Here is a 21305-nt window from a genome sequence, read left to right on the forward strand (position 1 = left end):
CCATATAGTGTTGGATAAAGCATATCCCAGGGCTACTCTGGTTCAACAGAAAGGTATACACAAGGGCGTAAATGCCAGAGGTCAAGGTTTTTGGGGGGTTACCCAAGTGGAGTCAACCTTCATTATTTGCAGATGCTCTCTTTGCAAATTCAGCTACTTGCTCTAATTTCTTTGTAACCCCAAATTAATACTCATTGCACTTTCGTGAACATTTAAAGCAGTAAATAATTTGAGTCACCTGGTTTGTACATTTCTGGCTAAGCTTGAACAAGGCAATGCTCTGCCTTCTTATTTCAGTTCATACTATAAACAAGTGCCTTGTTGTGGTCTATGGAGTGCCATGCTTTTTTCATTTTTGCAAAATGCAGTCTCTTTCTGCTGGTAATTTTGCTGTTTAAAATGACCCTAAGCATTGTGCTGGAGGGCTGTCAAGTGTTCCTAAGTGCAAGAAGCCTGTGATGTTGCTTACAGAGAAAATACGTGTGTTAGAGATGCTTCTTTCAGGTGCTCAGGCAGGAGTTACAGTTGTTGGCCGTGAGTTCAATGAGAATGAGTCAACAATATGTATTCAATAATGTGCCTTTAAACAGAAACACACCTAAAACAAGGTTGTGTATTGATAATTTGATGAAAATGTGACCAGACACTCGCAGGAACCTAACCTTATAATTCTAGTAGGATCAATGGTTCAGTCTTTGCTAATTCAGTGTTTTTGGCGATTTTATAAAATGACTGCTGTGAATAATGAGAATTGGCTATATTAGTTCATCATAAACAACCAATGAGCTTTCGATTTCACCCAGATCTGATTCAAGTGATCGGAAGACTGAATGTATGCTGTGAATGCAGGAGTCTATAGGATCAATTTCCACTGGTCACCTCTGGCAATAGTCCAAAGGGGCTGATCCACTCACTGCCTCTCTAGTTGAACAAATCTTAGAATATAGTGATTTGGCATTTTCCTCTTCTCTGATTCGAATGGGTGGGAATGGACCTGTCATCCATTTCATTAAGTGTTTTTAATTTTTTATTTTAAGATAATTTTTAAGACACACAAATTATTGCAAAAATGATACATATAGTTCCTGTGGACCCTTCACTTAGCTTTCCCCAATTATAACATCTTATTTAACTATTGTAGACCATCAAAACCAGTCAACTGACATTGGTACAATACTGTATTATTCTGTTTTCTTCTGCTGATAAAGACGTACCTGAGCCTGGGTAATTTATAAAGCAAAAGAGGTTAATGGACTCACAGTTCTACATGACTGGGGCAGCCTCACAGTCATGGTGGAAGATGAAAGGCATGTTTTACATGGCAGCAGGCAAAAGAGAATGAGAGCCAAGCAAAAGGGTAAATCCCTTATAAAACCATCAGGTCTCATTAGACTTATTCACTTCCACAAGAACAGTATGGGGAAACTGCTCCCATAATTCAGTGATCTCTCACTGGGTCACTCCCACAACACATGGGAATTATGGGAGCTACAATTCAAAATTCAAGATGAGATTTGGGTGGGAACACAGCGAAACCATATCAAATACTCTTCACTAAATTACATTATTTTATTTCCATGGGTTTTATGTGAAATGTGTGTGCATGTGTAGTGCTGTGAAATTTTATCCCCTGTATAGATTCCTATCACTATGACTATAGCCAAGCATGCACCTCTGCACGTGCCTGGCTACAGTGATGGTTGTAGGAATAGGAAAAGCCAATTTGTGAACGAATATCTCAAAGGGAAAATGTAATGTTTCCTAATGTACAAGTTGTTGTCTCCAGAGCAGTTACAGGGCACTATAACCTAACATCCGTTTGCTTCTAGGACAAGAGGCATCAGACAACCATGAGGTTGCAGGGCAGAGAGTAGGCTGAACTCAGGATGAATGCTGCATGGGCTGCAAGCTTGCTTTATTTTCATTTCTCTCCTCTCTTCCTCTATTATTAATTCATGAAGATTATAGGGACTGTTTCAGAGCTGGTAATGAAAGTATCTGCATTGAGCTGTCAAGACTCTAAACCCCAGTCTCAATAGACTGCACAAGTGGCTGGTTGTGGGCTTTAGTCTCTGGATTCTTCCTACTGCTGCTTTAAGAGAGAAAAGCCACTCATAGCTTCCTGGAGAGCCTCGTTCCCCCTCATCATGGTCCCTGGGGACACTGACTATAGGCTCCAATGGGTAGAAACAGCATCTGTTTTGGACACTTCTGCAACCTACTGTGCAGTAGGGCTCCTGGCCTTCGAGTAGTGTTCCAGTCATGCCTACTGGCTTTTTAGTACTCTGCTGCTCCTCCCTTTGTGCTATCAGGACATTTATGGAAACTCCAATGCAACTACAGCATCAGGCATCCTTTTTCCACCCACACACTATTTCTTTCCCCTGAGTCCAGGAATGGGGAAAGCAAAAACCAGAGAGGTCTCGGAGCAAGACCAAAGTACTACCTTTCCAGAAGCAAGGGGCCCCAGAGGCCTGGATATTAGTTGGTACTGTTACCGGAAAGGGGTCCTTATCCACACCCTAAGAGAGGATTCTTGAACCTCATGCAAGAAAGAATTCAGGGCAAGTTCATAAAGTGAAAGCAAGTTTATTAAGAAAGTAAAGGAATAAAAGAATGGCTACTCCATAGGTAGAGCAGCAGTGTGGGCTGCTCTGCTGATTATACTTATAGATACTTCTGGATTGATATCGTTTGGCTCTGTGTCTCCACCCAAATCTCATCTTGAGTTGTAATTTCCATAATCCCTGTGCATTGAGGGAGGGACCTGGCGTGAGGTGTTTGGATCATGGGGGCAGTCTCCCCCATGCTGTTGTCATGATAGTGAAGTGAGCGAGTTCTCAAGAGATTTGATACCTTTATAAGGCAGTTTTCCCTGCTTTCTCTTGCACCTGCTCTCTTGCCTGCCACCATGTAAGACATGCCTGCCTCCTTTTAAGCCATGATTATAAGTTTCCTGAGGCCTCCCCAGCCTTGAGGAACTGTGAGTCAACTAAACCTATTTCCTTTATAAATTGCCCAGTCTTGGGAAGTTTTTCATAGCAATGTGAGAATAGTCTAATACATTGATTATATGCTAAACAAGGGGTGGATTATTCATGAGTTTTTTGGGAAAGGGGTGGGCAGCTCACAGAACTAAGGGCTTCTCCTTTTTTTAGACCACATAGGGTAACTTCCTGATCTTGCCATGGCATTTGTAAACTGTCATAGCACTGGTGGGAGTGTCTTACAGCATGCCAATTCATTATAATTAGCATATAATGAGCAGTGAGGACGACCAGAGGTCACCTTCATCACCATCTTGGTTTTTCTAGGTTTTGGACAGCTTCTTACTGCATCCTGTTTTATCATCTGGGTCCTTGTGACCTGTATCCTGTGTTGACCTCTCATCTCATCCTATAACTTAGAATGCTTAACTTCCTGGAAATGCAGCCCAGTAGGTCTCAGCCTCATTTTACACAGCCTCTATTCAAGATGGAGTCACTCTGGTTCAAATGCCTCTGACAGTATTTTCATAAAGGGGAGGTCATTCCTGGATCTTTCTATGCAAAGAGGACCAGAAAGATCCTTTATAATTTATTACATAATACCTTTGGGTGTGTGTATTAGTCCATTTGCATACTGCTATGAAGAAAATACCTGAGACTGGGTAATTTATAAAGAAAAAGAGGTTTAATGGACTCACAGTTCTGCATGGCTGGGAAGGCCTCACAGTCATGGCAGAAGGTGAAGGAGGAGCATAGGCACGTCTTACATAGTGGCAGGCAAGAGAGTGTGTGCAGGGGAACAGCCCTTTATAAAAACTATCATGGTTTTGTAACAAGGGGATGGCACATTTTCACTTTTTTTTTCTTTTTTTTTTTTTTTTTTTGAGACAGGGTCTGTCCGTCACCCAGGCTAGAGTGCAGTGGTGCCATGTCTGCTCACCGTAACCTTCACCTCCTAGACTCAAACAATCCTCCCGCCTCAGTCTCTGGAATGGCTGGGATTACAGGCACATGCCACTACACCCGACATATTTTTAGTATTTTTGGTAGAGAAGGGATTTTGCCGTGTTGCCCAGGCTAGACTTCAACTCCTGGGCTCAAGCAATCCGCTCGCCTCGGCCTCCCAAAGTGCTAGGATTACAGGCACTGTAATCCAGTGCCACTGGACCCAGCTTTCTATTTTTTGATTGTGTTAAAATACACATAGCAGTTGCATAGTGTCCTCATCTGTTCATTTCCTCCTCCGCCAAGCCCTGGCAGCATTGTTCGATTTTCTGCTTTGGTGATTTTGACTATTCCAAGTATTTTCATGAAAGAGAAGTACTTTTATCTGAGGAATTTGAGCACTTTCAAATTATCAGGCCCAGAAATGCATTAAGACGAGACAGCAATCGTGCCCTAGTCCCCGCTTTGAGCTATGTATACATCTATTGAAACTGCTTGCCATTGTCACACATAACTATAAGTTAACCTTATAATACCACACTGGATACCACAACCCACACCCTATGGCTTAACAAGAGACAGCCAATCACGAATCAGTATTATTTCTGTAAACAGCAAGAATTTCTGACAACAATTTTGTATCAATCCACTCCCCGTGAAATCGCTTCTCTATAAAAAGTGTAAAAATTAGCTGGGCGTGGTAGCGTGCACCTGTAGTCCCAGCTACTTGGGGGGCTGAGGCAGGAGGATCACATGAGCCTAGGAGGTCAAGGCTGGAGTGAGCCGTGTTCATGCCACTGCACTCCAGCCAGGGCGACAAAGTGAGACCCTGTCTCAAACAAACACATCCACTTGCAACGGCTGCTAATCAGAGCGTCTAAGTGTATATTCAGGGCAACTTGAATCTATTCTTCCAGTTTGCAAGCCTCAAGCTTGGCTCAAATAAACTATTTATATTAATTTTGCCTCAGCTTCTTCCTTTTAGGTTGACCGCCTCAAATAAGCAGAACCACACTCTAGTTGTCCTTTTGTGCCTGGCTTATTTCACTTAGCGTAACAGCCTCAAGGTTCATCTGCATTATAGCCTGTGTTAGAATTTCCTTCCCTTTGAAGGCTGTATGATTCAATCAATAGTAATTTGAAACAAAAGCTTTCAGGCAGGGCTTAATCTTCCAAGAAGAAGACAATTTTAAATACATGGGCAATTTGAAAGACACTCTAAAACTGGCAAGGAAGCACTTTATGGTAACCGCAATTGCCAATTAACTTGATGTTGAAATCACATAGACAAAGAAAAAGGTGAGTGAAGAGAGGGCTAGAATGGCTTTGTTCCTCTTAATTGTCTTATTGTACACTGGAAAAGTTGCTTGGTTTGCAAAGACAGGTGTTTGGAGGAATCTACAGTGCTTAGAATTACCCCCGAGTGAGCTAGCTGTTTCACGGGAGGATCTTTTGACTCAGCTTGGCCATTTTTCAAATGTGGAAAATAATCAGCTCTCAGAAAGGCAGTTTAGAGCAGTGAGTGCTATGGTTTGGCTGTTGGGGAAACCAGGGTCCTCTTCTGTCTGCCTCCTGGGTTTCTGATGTTTCCTTGGAGTATCTTCCTGCTTCCCCAGGATCTAAGGAACAGAAACATCAGTCACAGCTCTCATTTCACTGCAAATGTTTTTCTCTGCATGTGTCTCTACTGGAATACTTAAAACCCGGCAGACAGGTTTTTTTTTAGAGGGTTATCTTGTTGAATACAGAAAGAATTGAATGCATCTAGCTTGGAGACCTCTCAAAAAAAAAAAAAAAAGAAAAAGAAGAGAAAAGACTGGGTGTGGGGCTTTAGGGAGGCAACCGGCTCCGCAGAGCTACCTGGGGAGTTTTCAGAACAAAGCAGATGCAATGTCGATGGAATCCAATCTCCCCATCCTTGCCCTTGCAGGTCCCCAGGGGGAGGAGGCTTTGGGAAAAGGCAGACCTCACGACTCCTCTTTCAAACTGTCCCTTTGAAGACCTGCCCTAGATCTGTCTACAGAAGCCTCACCCCAAGCAGAAGGAGAGCGTGGATTTTAAAATTTTTGTTGTTTGCTTTTTGCAGACAGGTGGGTCCTACCTGAGGCTACCAACAATGAGATCCTTCAGGTGATAGGATATGGGGCCAGTTCTCCCACCCTCAGCAAGGCAGGTCACTGCAAGGCTTGGGAGGTGCCCTAAGGGGATTTAAACAAACTTGGGATCTTGTGCCTCCTACTGTTACAGGACAGGGGTCCCGAGACTGTATAGGGTAACTTCCTGACGTTGCCATGGCATCTGTAAACTGTCATGGTGCTGGTGGGAGTGTAGCAGTGAGGACGACCAGAGGTCCCTCTTGTGGCCATCTTGGTTTTGGTGGGTTTTGGCCGCCTTCTTTACTGCAACCTGTTTTATCAGCAAGGTCTTTATCACCTGTATTTTTTGCTGACTTCCTATCTCATCCCGTGACTTAGAATCCCTCCATCATCTGGAAATGCAGCCCAGTAGGTTTTAGCCTCATTTTACCCAGCTCCTAGTTAAGATGGAGTTGTTCTGGTTCACACACCTCTGACACTACTGTTAGGGTAGGTAGCGTGTCAGGCATGAACAGGGCAGGAGATGGGTTCCCCCTGCTCCCCTCCCCACACACACCAGAAATGTCAGAAGACCATCAGGTGATGGTCAGGCGGTTGATAAACTGTCTCTAAAATCATAATTGGTCACAGTCAGCACCAGGGAAAGGCCGTCTCCCAGTAAATAGAAAACACCTAAAACTGGTGGTCAGCAGCTTCCCAATACGATCTCAGGAGGTGAGTGAGTGGGCTCAAGCATGCACACTGAGAAGCAAAACGGTGGAGTTTAACTGGTCTATAACCTTCTAGGAACATTCAGCTGGTAAGGGAAGAACGCCTCAAGTGAGCATGCGTCCGACTCCAGTAAACACACTGCGCATGCTCCCCTCCCGAGTGCTGGCGGGCCACTGTGCATGTGGACAGCCCACCCCAAGGGAAGACTCAGCGGAGAAGGGACACAAGACTCCAGAAGCATGCCAACCTATAAAACCCCAAGTCTAAAGGCCAACCATACACTTGATCTCTTAGGTCAGCTACTTGGCCGTCTTCCAAGTGTACTTTCCTTCTTTTCATTCCTGCTCTAAAACTTTTTTTTTTTTTTTTTGAGACAGAGTTTCGCTCTTCTTGCCCAGGCTGGAGTGCAATGGCATGATCTCTGCTCAGTGCAACCTCTGCCTCCTGGGTTCAAGCGATTCTCCTGCCTCAGCCTCCTGAGTAGCTGGGATTACAGGTGCGTGCCACGACGCCCAGCAAATTTTTTTGTATTTTTAGTAGAGACGGGGTTTCACCATGTTGGCCAGCCTGGTCTCGAACTCCTGACCTCAGATGATCCGCCTGCCTTGGCCTCCCAAAGTTCTGGGATTACAGGCTTGAGCCACCATGCCCAGCCTCAATTTTTCTTAAACTTCTCCAATCTGAGGCAAATGAAGAAAACTGGCATGGGGCCCCTTCATGTTGGGGGACCAGTTGGGGCTCCCTGTGGCCCACCCAACCTTTGATCATGTTGTAAAGTCTTTTGTTTTAACTCCATCAATTTTCCTTTTCTTTTATTTCTTAACAATTATCTAAAGATTCCAGCCTGGCCAACATTGTGAAACTTCGTCTCTACTAAAAATACAAACAAAAATTAGCTGGGCGTGGTGGCAGGTGTCTGTAATCCCAGCTACTCAGGAGGTTGAGGCAGGAGAATCACTTGAACCTGGGAGGCGGGGTTGCAGTGAGCCGAGATGGCACCATTGCATGTCAGCCTGGGCAACAAGAGCAAAACTCCATCTCAAAAAAAGAAAAATTAATAATAATAACAAAATAATTATCTAAAGATTTCCACCCTTCTGGCATGAGCCCTTTGACTCACTTTTCCCTTCCCTGTTTTTGTTTGTTAATTTATTTATTTTGTTTGTTAATTAGTGAAAGGAAACCAAAATCCCCAAGCCAAGGGGAAAAGGCAAGCTGGGAACTGCATCAGAAAAACCTGCCTCCCATTTTCTCCTAAATAAGACAGCTATGGAGACAAAAACAAACAAACAAAACAAAAAGCTACATACCTCTTTCATAATTTGCCCACAAAGAAATTTTTTGTGGACCTCAAGATCTTTACCCTAAAACAGTTCTGTTCAATTTCACCTTGGCTTATCTTCACAGGTGTGGGTCAAAGGAGAGACAGAAGTGAAAGTCAGCCCTCTCTGCTCACCTGAGACAAATGCATATCTGATAGATTCCCCTGCCCTATTGTTTACGCAAACATGCAGATTCACTGAACAGGCATCAGTCACTATTCCTCTACCCACCACCCCCACCCCCCAACCTCCGTCACATGTAAATTGTGTATTCTGATCAAAGACCGAAAAGAATGCAACCTTTTGTGTCTTGTCCATCCATGAGCTGGAATCCCCCACTTTGAGTTATCTCACCTTTTTTGAACGGAAACAATGTATGTCTTACATGTATTGATCGATGTCTCATGTCTCCCTAAAATGTAGAAAACCAAGCTGTCCTCAGACCACATTGGGCGCATGTTCTCAGGATCTCCTGAAGTCTGTGTCATGGGCGGCCATGGTCACTCATATTTGGCTCAGAATAAACCTCTTAAAAAAATTTACAGTTTGTCTCTTCTCGTTGACACCCTAGTCTTTTGGTAGCATCTGTAAGACCCATGAGGGAAAGCTACAACTGCAAATTTGATAAGGTTTCTCCAACCATTGTTTGATTCTGCAAGAGTCATGTCACCTGGGGTGCTCTTGTAGAAGGGGACCCTTGAACCACAACATTTATAGAAATAAACCTTTCCTTTCCAAATTTATGAGCTTCACAGTTCTTCCCATAACATCATTAATACACTGAGAATCTACTGTGAACCCAAAATATCTGAGACAGGTCTCAGTCAATTTAGAAAGTTTCTTTTACCAAGGTTGAGAACGTGCACCTGTGACACAGCCTCAGGAAGTCCTGACGACATGTGCCCAAGGTGTTCAGGGCACAGCTTGCTTGTATATATTTTAGGGAGACATGAGACATCAATCAATATGTGTAAGACATACATGGGCTCAGTTCGGTAATTCAGGACAACTTGGAGTGGGAGCTTTCAGATTAGAAGTAGACAAGAGACAAAAGGTTACATTCTTTTGAGTCCTTGATCAGCTTTCCACTGAATACACAACTTAGGCTGGCTCCGTGAATCTGTACTTTTACATAAGCAATGGGGCAGAGGAAGTTATCAGATAAGCATTTGTCTCAGGGGAGCCTTGGAAGGATGACTTTGAGTTCCGTCTGTCCTTTGTCCACAAGGAATTTCCTTAAGCACAAATTGTGAGGGGGGTATGTAGCTTCTTATCTTTGTAGCTGTCTTATTTAAGAATCAAATGGGAGGCAGGCTTGCCTGACACAGTTCCCAGCTTGACTCTTCCCTTGGCTTAGTGATGTTGGGGTCCTGAGATTTATTTTCCTTTCACACTGTGACCTCGGTGATATAGTTTGACTGTGTCCACACCCAATGCCCATCTTGAATTGTATCTCCCATCATTCCCATTGTTGTGGGAGGGACCCGGTGGGAGATAATTGAATTCTGGTGGCGGTTTCCTCCATATTGTTCTCATGGTAGTGAATGAGTCTCACGAGATCTGATGGTTTTACAAGGAGAAACTCCTTTCGCTCGGCTCTCTCTCTTTGCCTGCCACCATCCATGTAAGATGTGACTTGTTCCTCCCTGCCCTCCACCACGATCGTGAGGCTTCCCCAGCCACGTGGGACTGTAAGTCTAATTACCCCCCTTTCTTTTGTAAATTGCCCAATCTCGGGTATGTCTTTATCAGCGGCATGAAAACGGACTAATACATTGGGTAATGGGCATATTCAGCTGGTGAATATCCCGGTCATCGTTAAGCCAATCCCACATGGCTTGCATATGAAGCACATCAGCTGCTTTATCTAGGGTGCTCCACTTGGCATTTTATAGGGAGGGCTGGGCAGTCCCCTTTTCAGGATAAACAGGCCTTGTAGTGGTGTTTACCTAGTCCACCAGGCTGGCCATTTCCTCAGGGAAAACTTCCTGTGCATCTGGGTCCCATACACTCATCAGCAAGTGTTTAGTGGTGAGTGAGCCGCGGGCCCTGCACCAGCCCAAACATGCTCTTTCTTTCTGTGGCATTTCAAAATTAAACATCTCGGCTGGGCAGAGTGGATCACGCCTGTAATCCCAGCACTTTGGGAGGCCAAGGTGGGCAGATCACCTGAGGTCAGGAGTTCAAGAGCAGTCTGGCCAACATGGTGAAATTCCATCTCTACCAAAAAATAGAAAAATTAGCCGGGCATGGTGGCATGTGCCTGTAATCCCAGCTTCTCAGGAGGCTGAGGTGGGAGAATTACTTGAACCCAGGAGGTGGAGGTTGCGATGAGCTGAGATCATGCCACTGCACTCCAGTCTGGGTGACAGAATGAGACCCTTTCTCAAAAAAAATAAATAAATAAACATACTGTTCTTAAACTAGTCATTCTTACAACCCATTTTAGAAAAGGGAACTCGGGAAGCTGACGATACCAGTCTAGAAGATGAACCAATTCCTTTTCAAGCTTGTCCAATCCACGGCCCGCGGGCCGCAGGTGGCTCAGGACAGCTTTGAATGTGGCCCAACACAAATGTGTAAACTTTCTGAAAATGTTATGACATTTTCTTGCCTTTTTTTTTTCTCATCAGCTATCATTAGTGTTTGTGTATTTTATGCATGGCCCAAGACAATTTTTCTTCCAGTGTGGCCCAGGGAAGCCAAAAGACTGAACAGCCCTGTAAATAGCCTCTGGGTTTAATAGTTACTTGGTTTTGCCCTTCCTCCACATGTCTATCTTCTTGGTAATCACAGGTCTCAGAGGTAACTTTTGGTTGACGTGGCTTAATTTTTCCTTGTGTAGGAAGCTTTGAGGTCACTGGCCTGATCTGAGACAGACCCACATCTGAGCTTGGTGCCGCCTTCACGCCCAAGGCAGCGCTCTTTTACTTTCATTTTAGCAACTACAGAGGCAGTAAGCAAGGGACTGAATAGTGCACTTTTTCCTTATTAATTTGCATTTGCTATACATCCAGTGAACTAAATTCCCTGGGACTATGAGTAGGATCCAACTCTAAATTCCTCTGGTGGCTTTGACCTTTAGTGACTGAAGACAAGCCAGCTGCATCTCCTTACTGATAGAGGAACTAGAAAGAAATTATTCAGGCAGATAGTGAGGGTAAAAGAGTCCTAGGCAGAATTTCCCTTTTTAAAAAGGAGCCCCCAAAACATTTCTTTTTAACAAAGAGCAGCCTGGAAAATAGAGCTGCAGGCATAGATAAGCAAGCTGGAAGCTTGCATGGGTAAATGCTGGCAGCTGTGCCAATGGGAAAGGGCTACCTGGAAGCCAGGTATGTTCAACATGGAGGCTCCATCTTCCCTTTTCTTTGTCACCACGTGTACAGTAAAAAACCAGAGGCCAGGCGCAGTGGCTCACGCCTGTAATCTCAGCACTCTGGGAGGCCGAGGCGGGCGGATCATCTGAGGTTAGGAGTTCGAGACCAGCCTGGCCAACATGGTGAAACCCCGTCTCTACTTAAAAAAATACAAAAATTAGCCAGGCGTGGTGGCACATGCCTGTAATCCCAGCTGCTCAGGAGGCTGAGGCAGGAGAATTGCTTGAACTCAGGAGGCAGAGGTTGCATTAGGCCAAGATCACGCCACTGCACCCCAGCCTGGGCAAAATGAGTGAAACTCCGTCTCAAAAAACAAAACAAAACAAACAAAAAAAACAGGCGACATGGCACTAGCCAGGTAAAGAGTCCATCTGCATAATAAAAGATTAGGCACCGAGGTGGGCAGATCACCTGAGGTCAGGAGTTTGAGACCAGCCTGACCAACATGGAGAAACCCCATCTGTACTAAAAGTACGAAATCAGCCAGGTGTGGTGGCAGGCACCTGTAATCCCAGCTACTCAGGAGGCTGAGGCAGGAGAATCACTTGAACCCGGGAGGCGGAGGTTGCAGTGAGCTGAGATGGCACCATTGCACTCCAGCCTGGGCAACAAGAGCAAAATTCTATCTCAAAAAAAAAAAAAAAAAAAAAGATTAGGCCAGTTTTTCATGCCCTATACAAAGGACACATCTAGTCCTAACCAGCTTTACGTGCCCTATGCAAATGGTACACCTGGTCCAACCAATCTTTTGCGTCCTATGTAAATCATACACTGCCTCCTCAAGCTCATCTATAAAACTTGCTGCATTTCAGCAAAGAAGCAGCAACCCACTTCTCCAGGACCCCGCTCTGCTGCAGAGAGCTCTTCTCTTTCTTTTGCCTACTAAACTTCTGCTCTCAACCTCATTCTGTGTGTCCACGTCCTCGTTTTCTGTGGCCATGAGACAATGAATCTCGGGTATTTACCCCAGACAATGATGCCACTTCATTACCATGTGTGACCACGTGGCCACCCAAAAGTCAAAGGTTTCTCATTCCCCACCTCTTTATTTTTCTCTTTCTCCAATGAGTTTTATCTACATAATTTTCCATTTATTTTAAAGTGACCTTGAAATAGCCTCTAAACATTACATTTTCTTTGGCAAAAACCACATCTTTGTGTTTTTATAAACCTCACCAAAAATACATCTTACTCTCCTACTATTCCAACTCCCAGTAACCCTAACTTCCAGTGCCAAACCTAGGATTGCCTAATTTAATCTAACATTGATACAGGATGGCTGGGCTCCCGGCTAAACTACAACCTCAATTCTGGAAACTCGGCCCTAGTGAAAGCAGCTGACCTCGTTTCTCTGCCCAGATGATTGCCTTTATGGCCTGCCCTGCCCCCTATCCTGTGCCCATAAGGACCAGACCAGCTGGCAGGAAGAAAAACGAAAAAGAGAAAGAAAAAAGCAACACAAGCAGCTGACCGGCAGGGATACAAGCTACTGAGTGGCGAGCAGAGAAGTAACTGAGCATTGGAGACTACAGATAAACATGACTAACTTCAGACGGTGTGGTTTTGGAGGGGAGCCCAGCCAGAGAAGGCTAGGCTTCAGAGAAACATCACCTTCTTCACACACCATCCCCTTTCCAGCTCCTCTTCCACCAAGAGCCACTTCCACCGCTCAATAAAGTCCTCCACATTCATCATCTTTCGGTTTGTGTGACCTGATGATTCTTGGACACCAAACAAGAAGTCGGTGTCCAAAAGGACAGGTGCAGAAGGCTGTCACCTTGACCCTTCACTGAGCTGTTAACACATAGCTGTCCACAAACTGCAGCCTGAGTAACATGAGCCACTCCAGTTCCTGCCCACCAAGGGGGTCAAGGTCAGGGGAACAGTCCCATCTAACGTGACTCTAAGATTTTAAACCACTGGACAGGATTTTGAAATTAAATTTACCAAATTAGTCTTACCAAAGATTACTAAAGGAATGTCAATTAAAAGCGTCTGAGCTAGCTTTTGGTTGTCTGATAAGCACTTACTTTTCTTTAAGCCATTTGATTAGAGCTCTTTCATATAATTTGGTACTGAAATATTACTTCCTCATGACAGATAGAAACTTACAAACAAGGCCAGGCATGGTGCCGCACGCCTGTAATCCTAGCACTTTAGGAGGCCAAGACGGGTGGATCGCTTGAGCTCAGGACTGAGACCAGCCTGGCCAACATGGCAAAACCCCATCTCTACATAAAAAATACAAAAAATTAGCTGGGCGAGACAGTATGCACCTGTGGTTCCAGCTACATGGATGGCTGAGGTGAGGCAGGAGGATCCCTTGAGCCCAGTGCTCAAGGGAACAGTGAACCAAGATCACACCACTGCGCTCCAGCCTGGGTGACAGAGTGAGACCCTGTCGCCAAAATAAACCAATCAAACAAACAGACAATAAATAAACTTGTAGACAGACACACAGATAGAGGCACATCCTATAACATTTTTCACTTGCCTGTTTTCAAAACTTCTCTCTCTTCCTTTAGACTATTAATTTTTAAAAAATTACGGGAGCCAGCAAAAGTTGAAGGAGAGAGTTACCATCCCAGGCCTTTTCAAAAGAGGGAAAGCTCTGAGGCAAGCAGGATGCAGCAGAAGTGGAACCCCTAGGATGTCCATCTGAAGAATTTCAAGAAGAGATTATGGAATTCAAAAATAAAAATCTTCTTGCAATTTCACTGAGTACATCAGCATTTTAAGAAAATCTTGTTCTAACCAATGATCTCCTTTTGCATTACTGTATTTTTATTATTGAAGTCCAATACCTAGAATGATTATAATCTCCTTTTAGTTATAGCAAACTTAATTACATAAAAATTTTTTTGAATTCCTTTTTTACAGACTGTATTATGACTTGCACAGACCATATACAACCTGCTTGGATTTTCTGTTCTGTCCTAAACATATCTCTTAAACAACAAGATTCTTTCTCATACAAAATTATTTTTCTTTTAACATTTCTTACCAAAAATACCTCCTTGTAACTTTCTTCTTCTTTTTTTTTTGAGATGGAGTAGTCTCGCTCTGTCACCCAGCCTGGAGTGCAGTGGCACGATCTTGGCTCACTGCAACCTCTGCCTCCCGGGTGCAAGCAATTCTCCTACCTCGGCCTCCTGAGTAGCTGGGATTACAGGCACGTGCCACCATGCCTGACTAATTTTTATATTTTTAGTAGAGGTGGGGTTTCACTGTGTTGGTCAGGCTGGTCTCAAACTCCTGACCTCATGATCCGCCTGCCTCAGCCTCCCAAAGTGCTGGGATTACAGGTGTGACCCAATACACGCAGCCTAACTTTCTTTACATCTCTTGTTTCTTGGTTCCTTTTACCATATTTCATAAATAACCCTTAAATAAACCTAGAATCTGGCCGGGTGCGGTGGCTTGCACCTGTTATCCCAGCACTTTGGGAGGCTTAGGTGGGTGGATCACCTGAGGTTAGGAGTTCGAGACCAGCCTGGCCAACATGGCAAGACCCCTATCTCTACTAAAATTACAAACATTGGCCAGGCATGGTGGTGGGCACCTGTAATCCCAGCTACAAGGGAGGCTGAGGCAGGAGAATCGCTTGAACCTGGGAGGCAGAGGATGCAGTGAGCTGAGACTGCACCATTGCACTCCAGCCTGGGAGACAGAGCGAGGCTCCATCTCAAAAAATATAAATAAATAAACATGGAATTAGATGAAAATAACTTAGCTTTGAATAAGAACATATTTTTTAGAAAAGTTTTTCTATAATACAATTTATTTAAATTGAAAATGGCCCAGACATTTAGTGAATATCTATTATTTAACTTTAGATTGTAAATTATATTTATTTACAGGCATTTGTTTCATTACATTTACCTAATTAATTTTATAAAATCTTTTACCTAGATTATCTGTGAAAACTCTGATAGTCATCATTTAAAGTTATTTCCCTGTTAACCATTTTTATAGTCTATGAATTTTCTGTGTTTGCCTAAGCAAAAATTTTAAATATATAGATATTTTACTGATAACTTGGGATTTAGCTATTTTTACTACACTAATAACATTAAATGTCTTATTTCTCAAAAAGTACAGAAACAAAGATTATTGTGTTTCATGCTGGGTTGCTGGGTTTATAGTTTTGTAAGCCTTATGCCAAATTTTGACACCTTACAATATCTGTCAGAGGTAAATATGAAACTGCTTGATCAGTAAATGCAAACAAACATGTATGCTGACAATTTTTAAGATATTTCTAATACTATCGTACCAATAATTTTAAAGCCAGCTTATTTATTAAAGATTTATGTAAGTCATGTGAACTTGAAAAGCTTTTGGCTTATTATTTAATTTATGAGTACTCTTTGACTTGAAGCCAATTTGACAATTCAGGGCTAAAGCACGTAAAAAATGTATGTATGTGCACACATATGTGCATGTACATAAACACATCTAAACACGCATGCACACTCACACAAAGATCCTATAGCTTTTACTTCAGAACTCTAGCAAGAGATATCAACACAAACTCACCAGTTTACACAAACAAAAAGGTTGGATCCCAACAGTGACTTCTATCTCAACAGCAGTGGAAAAGTAACAGAAGGGCCAGGAGTGGTGGTTCACGCCTGTAATCCCAGCACTTTGGGAGGCCGAGGCCGGCAGATCACTTGAGGTCGGGAGTTCGAGACCAGCCTGGTCAACATGGTGAGAGCCTGTCTCCACTAAAAATACAAAAATTACGTAGACGTGGTGGCGCACGTCTGTAATCCCAGCTACTGGGGAGGCTGAGGCAGGAGAATCGCTTGAACCTGGAAGGCAGAGGCTGCAGTAGATAGCGCCATTGCACTCCAGCCTGGGTGACAGAGCAAGACTCTGTCTCAAAAAAAAAAAAAAAAAAAAAAAAGAAAAAGAAAAGAAAAGAACAAAAAGTACACAGAAGATTTAAAGTAGGCAGAAAAGAAAAGAGCAAAATAGAGGACTTAGGAACTGAATGGTTGCAGGTTGACCTTTGGGCTGGAATTTTCTCTGGTGTAATGTGTGCAGCAGTTTAAAATGTGAACAAGCACAGACATAATATGTAACAGGAAGCTTCTTGTTTGACCTGGCATGCCCTCAAGCTTTTCCCACTTACACAAATACTTGCAAGTAGAGGAACCAGAGAACCAAAAGGGGTGCCCAAATGGGGGTCGCTCTCTCCGCCTTTCCTCATCCTTACATGCTATGTCTCCCACTTTTATTTAAAAATGAGGAACTAAACTGTGGCCTGGGTTTTAATAGGGTGGATTGAAGTGTGCTGGCTGTGAGAGGGACTACACTGTGTGTCACCACTGAGTCTTTCTACCCTTTCACGTGTCTGAGTTTCTCTCTCCAGAGGTCTAGACCCCTGACAGGGCTCAACATAGCAAGTGATCAGCTCTTACACCCGTCTCCTGGATGAGCCTCTTAAAATTAATTTTGTTGTGTGGTTCCCTGTAGGGTCACTGCACATCATGGCAGGAGTCAATCCCCCAGAGACTCCCACTCAACCCCTACCACCCAGGGGTGGTTTTTGGCTAGGAGGAGCAAAACTCCCTATCTTTTCCAAGCTGAGGAGGTCAGCCTCTCATTTGGCAATTCAAAATTATGCCACAAAAGTGGCAGTTCAGTCTCTCACGCAAATGTACTCACAGGCCAATCGAGATTAATTTGGGGGGAAAAGGGCAGTGGAGAAGACCATTTAGAATGCACCACCAAACCTAAAGTAGGATCCTATACAACAACTTCCTAGGAGAAAAATAAAAAGGAGGTAGAAAAACAGCTCAGAATGAACCAAGGACCATCAACCAAATGGAAGGTCCAGAGCTGCAGAGGACTCACCGGTTCCACTGGAGGAGAAACCTAAAGCCAGGGAGGGCTTCCAGTGGCCCCGCGGGTACCTTAGCTCCGGGTTCGGGCAACTGCGTCAAGGATTCTGAGTCTTTTCTGAGGCCCCACGTGTAGGACACCAATTAATGTCCATGAAAAGAGTCAAACTCTGTAAAATATTTGAAAAGAGTTATTCATTTAACCAATGGCTCACGACACAGCCCCAAGGAGGTCCTGAGAACAAGTGCCCAAGGTGGTTGGGTGACAGCTTGGCTTTATACAATTTATGGGGACAGGAGACATCAATCGACACATGTGAGACGTACAATGGCTTAGTCCAGAAAGGTGGGATTCCATTCAAAGTGAGGAACTTCCAGGTCGTAGGTGGATTCCAGGATTTTCTGATTAAAGACCTGTAATCAATAGAAAGGAAATGTCTGGGTGAGGATAAGGCGTTGAGGAGACCAAAGTTTTTATTATGCACATGTAGCCCGCAGGTAGCAGGCTTCAGAGAAATCAGATAGTAAATGTTTCTTATTAGACTTAAAATGGTGCCAGACTCTTGCTTAACCTTTCCTGGATCAGAAAAAATAATAATTTTACAGTGGAGAATTCCAACAGACACCACTTAATCCAGGTGATGAAATTTAACATCACCAGGACAGGACATACAGACATCATGCACTCCGTAACATGACACACTGAAAACTTACATCAATTCTGATGATTTTTTTGCCAAAAATGCATAACCTCAGTCTAATCATGAGAAAACACTGGACAAAACCAAACTGAAGGCTGGGCACAGTGGCTCAAGCCTGTAATCCCAGCACTTTGGGAGGCTGAGGCGGGTGGATCACCTGACGTCAGGAGTTTAGACCAGCCTGGCCAACAAGGTGAAACCCCGTCTCTACTAAAAATACAAAAACTAGCCGGGCGTGGTGGCGGGCGCCTCTACTCCCAGCAATTGTGGAGGCTGAGGCATGAGAATTGCTTGAACCTGGGAGGAAGAGGTTGCAGTGAGCCAAGATCGCGCCACTGCACTCCAGCCTGAGGGATAAAGGGAGACTCTGTCTCAAAAAAAAAAAAAAAAAACAAAAAAAAAAAAAAACGAAGAACAATCTATAAAGTAATTGACCATTACTTAGATTGGATAGTGGAACAGAATCATATCAAATGCATCTATTATTTTCAACATTTTGTTTGTTTTTAATTAAGCTGCCTCCTACACTACTGTATGTCCGGATTTTATGTTTATTTTCCCATTCAGAAAGCCTATCTTTTTTAAAGGAATTTTAATCCATCCATGTTTATTATGATCATGGTAATATTTGGATTGAGTCCTGCAGTTTCACTTTATATTATTTTCCCTTTTTTACATATATCAGATTTTCTGCTTCTTCAGTGTAATTCTTTCCCACCCACCTCTGACTGCATGAATCAGGTTTTCTTCAATCCACGCATTTCCCATTAAGGCTCTGAAACTTGTACACATCTTTTCTAGTTTTCTAGTGGTAACCACCTTTCACCTGTCAGCACACGTATTTAAGCTTATATTTTCTATCAAATATAAAGATAGTCATTACCTATGTCTTCTTCCCAGACGAAACAAAAACATGAACATATGCTCATTCTCTCTTTCTTCTCTGCTCTTTCAATTACCTCCCATGTGAAATGTTAATTCCAGATTATTTTCACAACTGTGCACTAACACATTCAGACTTTGTTTTATACATTTATTTATTCAGCACTGCTTCCTGTGTACTCTCTTCTTTTTATTATTATTATTAGTAGTAGTAGTAGTATTTTGAGACAGGGTCTTGCTCTGTCACCCAGGCTGGAGTGCAGTAGTGTAGTCATAGCTCACTGCAGCTTCAATGTCCTGGGCTCAAGTGATCCTCCCACCTCAGCCTTCTGAGTAGCTGGGAATACAGGCATGTGCCACTCAGCAATTTTAAACAAATTTTTAGTAAACACTCAGCAATTTTAAACGAATTTTTAGTAAAGATGAGATTGCACTATGTTGTGCAGGCTGGTCTTGAACTCCTGGACCCAAGCGATCCTCCCACCTCAGCCTCCCAAAATGCTGTGGTTACAGGCATGAGCCACTGTGCTTGGCTGCTCTCGCCTTTCTTGGATTACATTCCATTTTGCTGGAGTCAATCAACTAACTTTTTCCTCAAAGGTCTTTGAGGGATAACATTTTTGAGCATTTGCAAATTTGAAACCCTCTGTAAAGATCAAAAATGGCACATTCATTTTCTTCAGTCTCTCCATACCTCAGGTGATATGGTTTGACTGTGTCCCCATCCAAACCTCACCTTCAACTGTAGCTCCCATAATTGCCACGTGTTGCAGGAGGAACCCAGTGAAAGATAATTGAATCATGGGGGCGGTTTCCACTGTTGTCATGGTAGTGAGTAAGCCTCATGAGATCTGAGGGTTTTATAAGAGGTTTCACTTGGCTCTTTTTTCTCTCTTGCCTGCCACCATGTGAGATGTGCCTTTTGCCTCCTGCCATGATTGTGAGGCCTCCCCAGTGATGTGGAACTGTGAGTCCATTAAACCTCTTTCCTTTATAAATTACCCAGTCTTGGGTATGTCTTTATCAGCAGCACGAGACTAATACCTGAGGAATATGTTCTTCCTGGCAAACATGCAGGGCAGCAAACACAAAGACACTCTGGGGCTATTTCTTAAATCTCCCTCCTACTACCTTAACAATTCTCCAAAATAATGCTGTGAGTTTTGGAAAATATAATAATGAAGGAAGGGTTTGCTCCCATCACCTCGTTGCCAGCTCTCTGGCAAAACCACAGAAAATCTCTTCTCAGACACCTTCCAGAACTCACGTCTTTAAGGTTCATGGTAGGAGGCTTCCCACGTGGGAGCGTCCCTGATGAAGACTCTGTCTGTCCTTCACTCTCTCTCAATTCCCCCAGTCCTCTGCATATGTGCCTTTTCATGTCCTAGCATGGGATGATAGACAGATCAGGGCAGATGGTTTGACTAAGACTCCTACTTCAGCTACCTCATGTTTCTTATACATTCATTTAACACCTCTTATTTTGTCAGCATTTTATTTTTATTTTTAATTGATAAATTATATATATATTATATATAAGATTTTATATATAACATTATATACAATATTTTATATATAACATTATATACAATATTTTATATATAACATTATATACAATATTTTATATATAACATTATATACAATATTTTATATATAACATTATATACAATATTTTATATATAACATTATATACAATATTTTATATATAACATTATATACAATATTTTATATATAACATTATATACAATATTTTATATATAACATTATGTATATTTTATATATAACATTATGTATAATATTTTATATATAACATTATATATAATATTTTATATATAACATTATATATATTTTATATATATTATATATATTATATATTATATATATGTAATATTATATATATTATATATAATATATGATATATATAATATATAATATATATAATTATATAATATATAATATATATAATGTATTATATATAATATATAATATTGTATATAATATTTTATATAAAATATTATATATAATATATATAGTACCATGGAATGCTTTGATATATGTTCACAATGTGGAATGATTACATCAGGCAAGTTAATAAATCTATCCCCTCCCAGGAGCAATAAGCTTAGTGATCTATTGCACAGAATGGTGACCATAATAAGTAATAATGCATGGTATATTTTAATGACCACTTCTTCCTAATCTAAGTTCTGGGTTAAGAAAATTCAACCTCAGTCTTTCTTGTAATAAAATAAAATTACTGTCATCTTAAAGTGCTCGTTCCAGCCTCTTGTGTTTTCGCATATTTATCTATGTAATCTTTGCAGCAACTCTATGAAGCATTTGCTATTGTAGTCATTTTAAAGTTGAGACATTGCACTACAGAGAAGTTAAGTGGCGCTTATTTTTCCCTAGCCAATAAATAGAAAGAACTT

General features: G+C 42.4%; 1 protein-coding gene and 1 long non-coding RNA gene across 2 annotated transcripts in view; one reads left to right on the plus strand and one right to left on the minus strand.

Moving 5' to 3' along the window:
• ARSH (arylsulfatase family member H) overlaps positions 1–21305 on the plus strand; it is a 299298-nt gene that overhangs the window by 58948 nt on the left and 219045 nt on the right. The window lies entirely within an intron of this gene.
• On the minus strand, positions 5154–16438 carry LOC134757903 (uncharacterized). The gene is made up of 2 exons (XR_010132502.1): positions 15978–16438; positions 5154–5551 (listed from the first exon to the last, which is right to left on the minus strand). It is a non-coding gene; the product is annotated as an uncharacterized lncRNA (long non-coding RNA).

Source organism: Gorilla gorilla, chromosome X (genome assembly GCF_029281585.2).
Source record: "Gorilla gorilla gorilla isolate KB3781 chromosome X, NHGRI_mGorGor1-v2.1_pri, whole genome shotgun sequence".
Classification (NCBI taxonomy): Eukaryota; Metazoa; Chordata; class Mammalia; order Primates; family Hominidae; genus Gorilla; species Gorilla gorilla.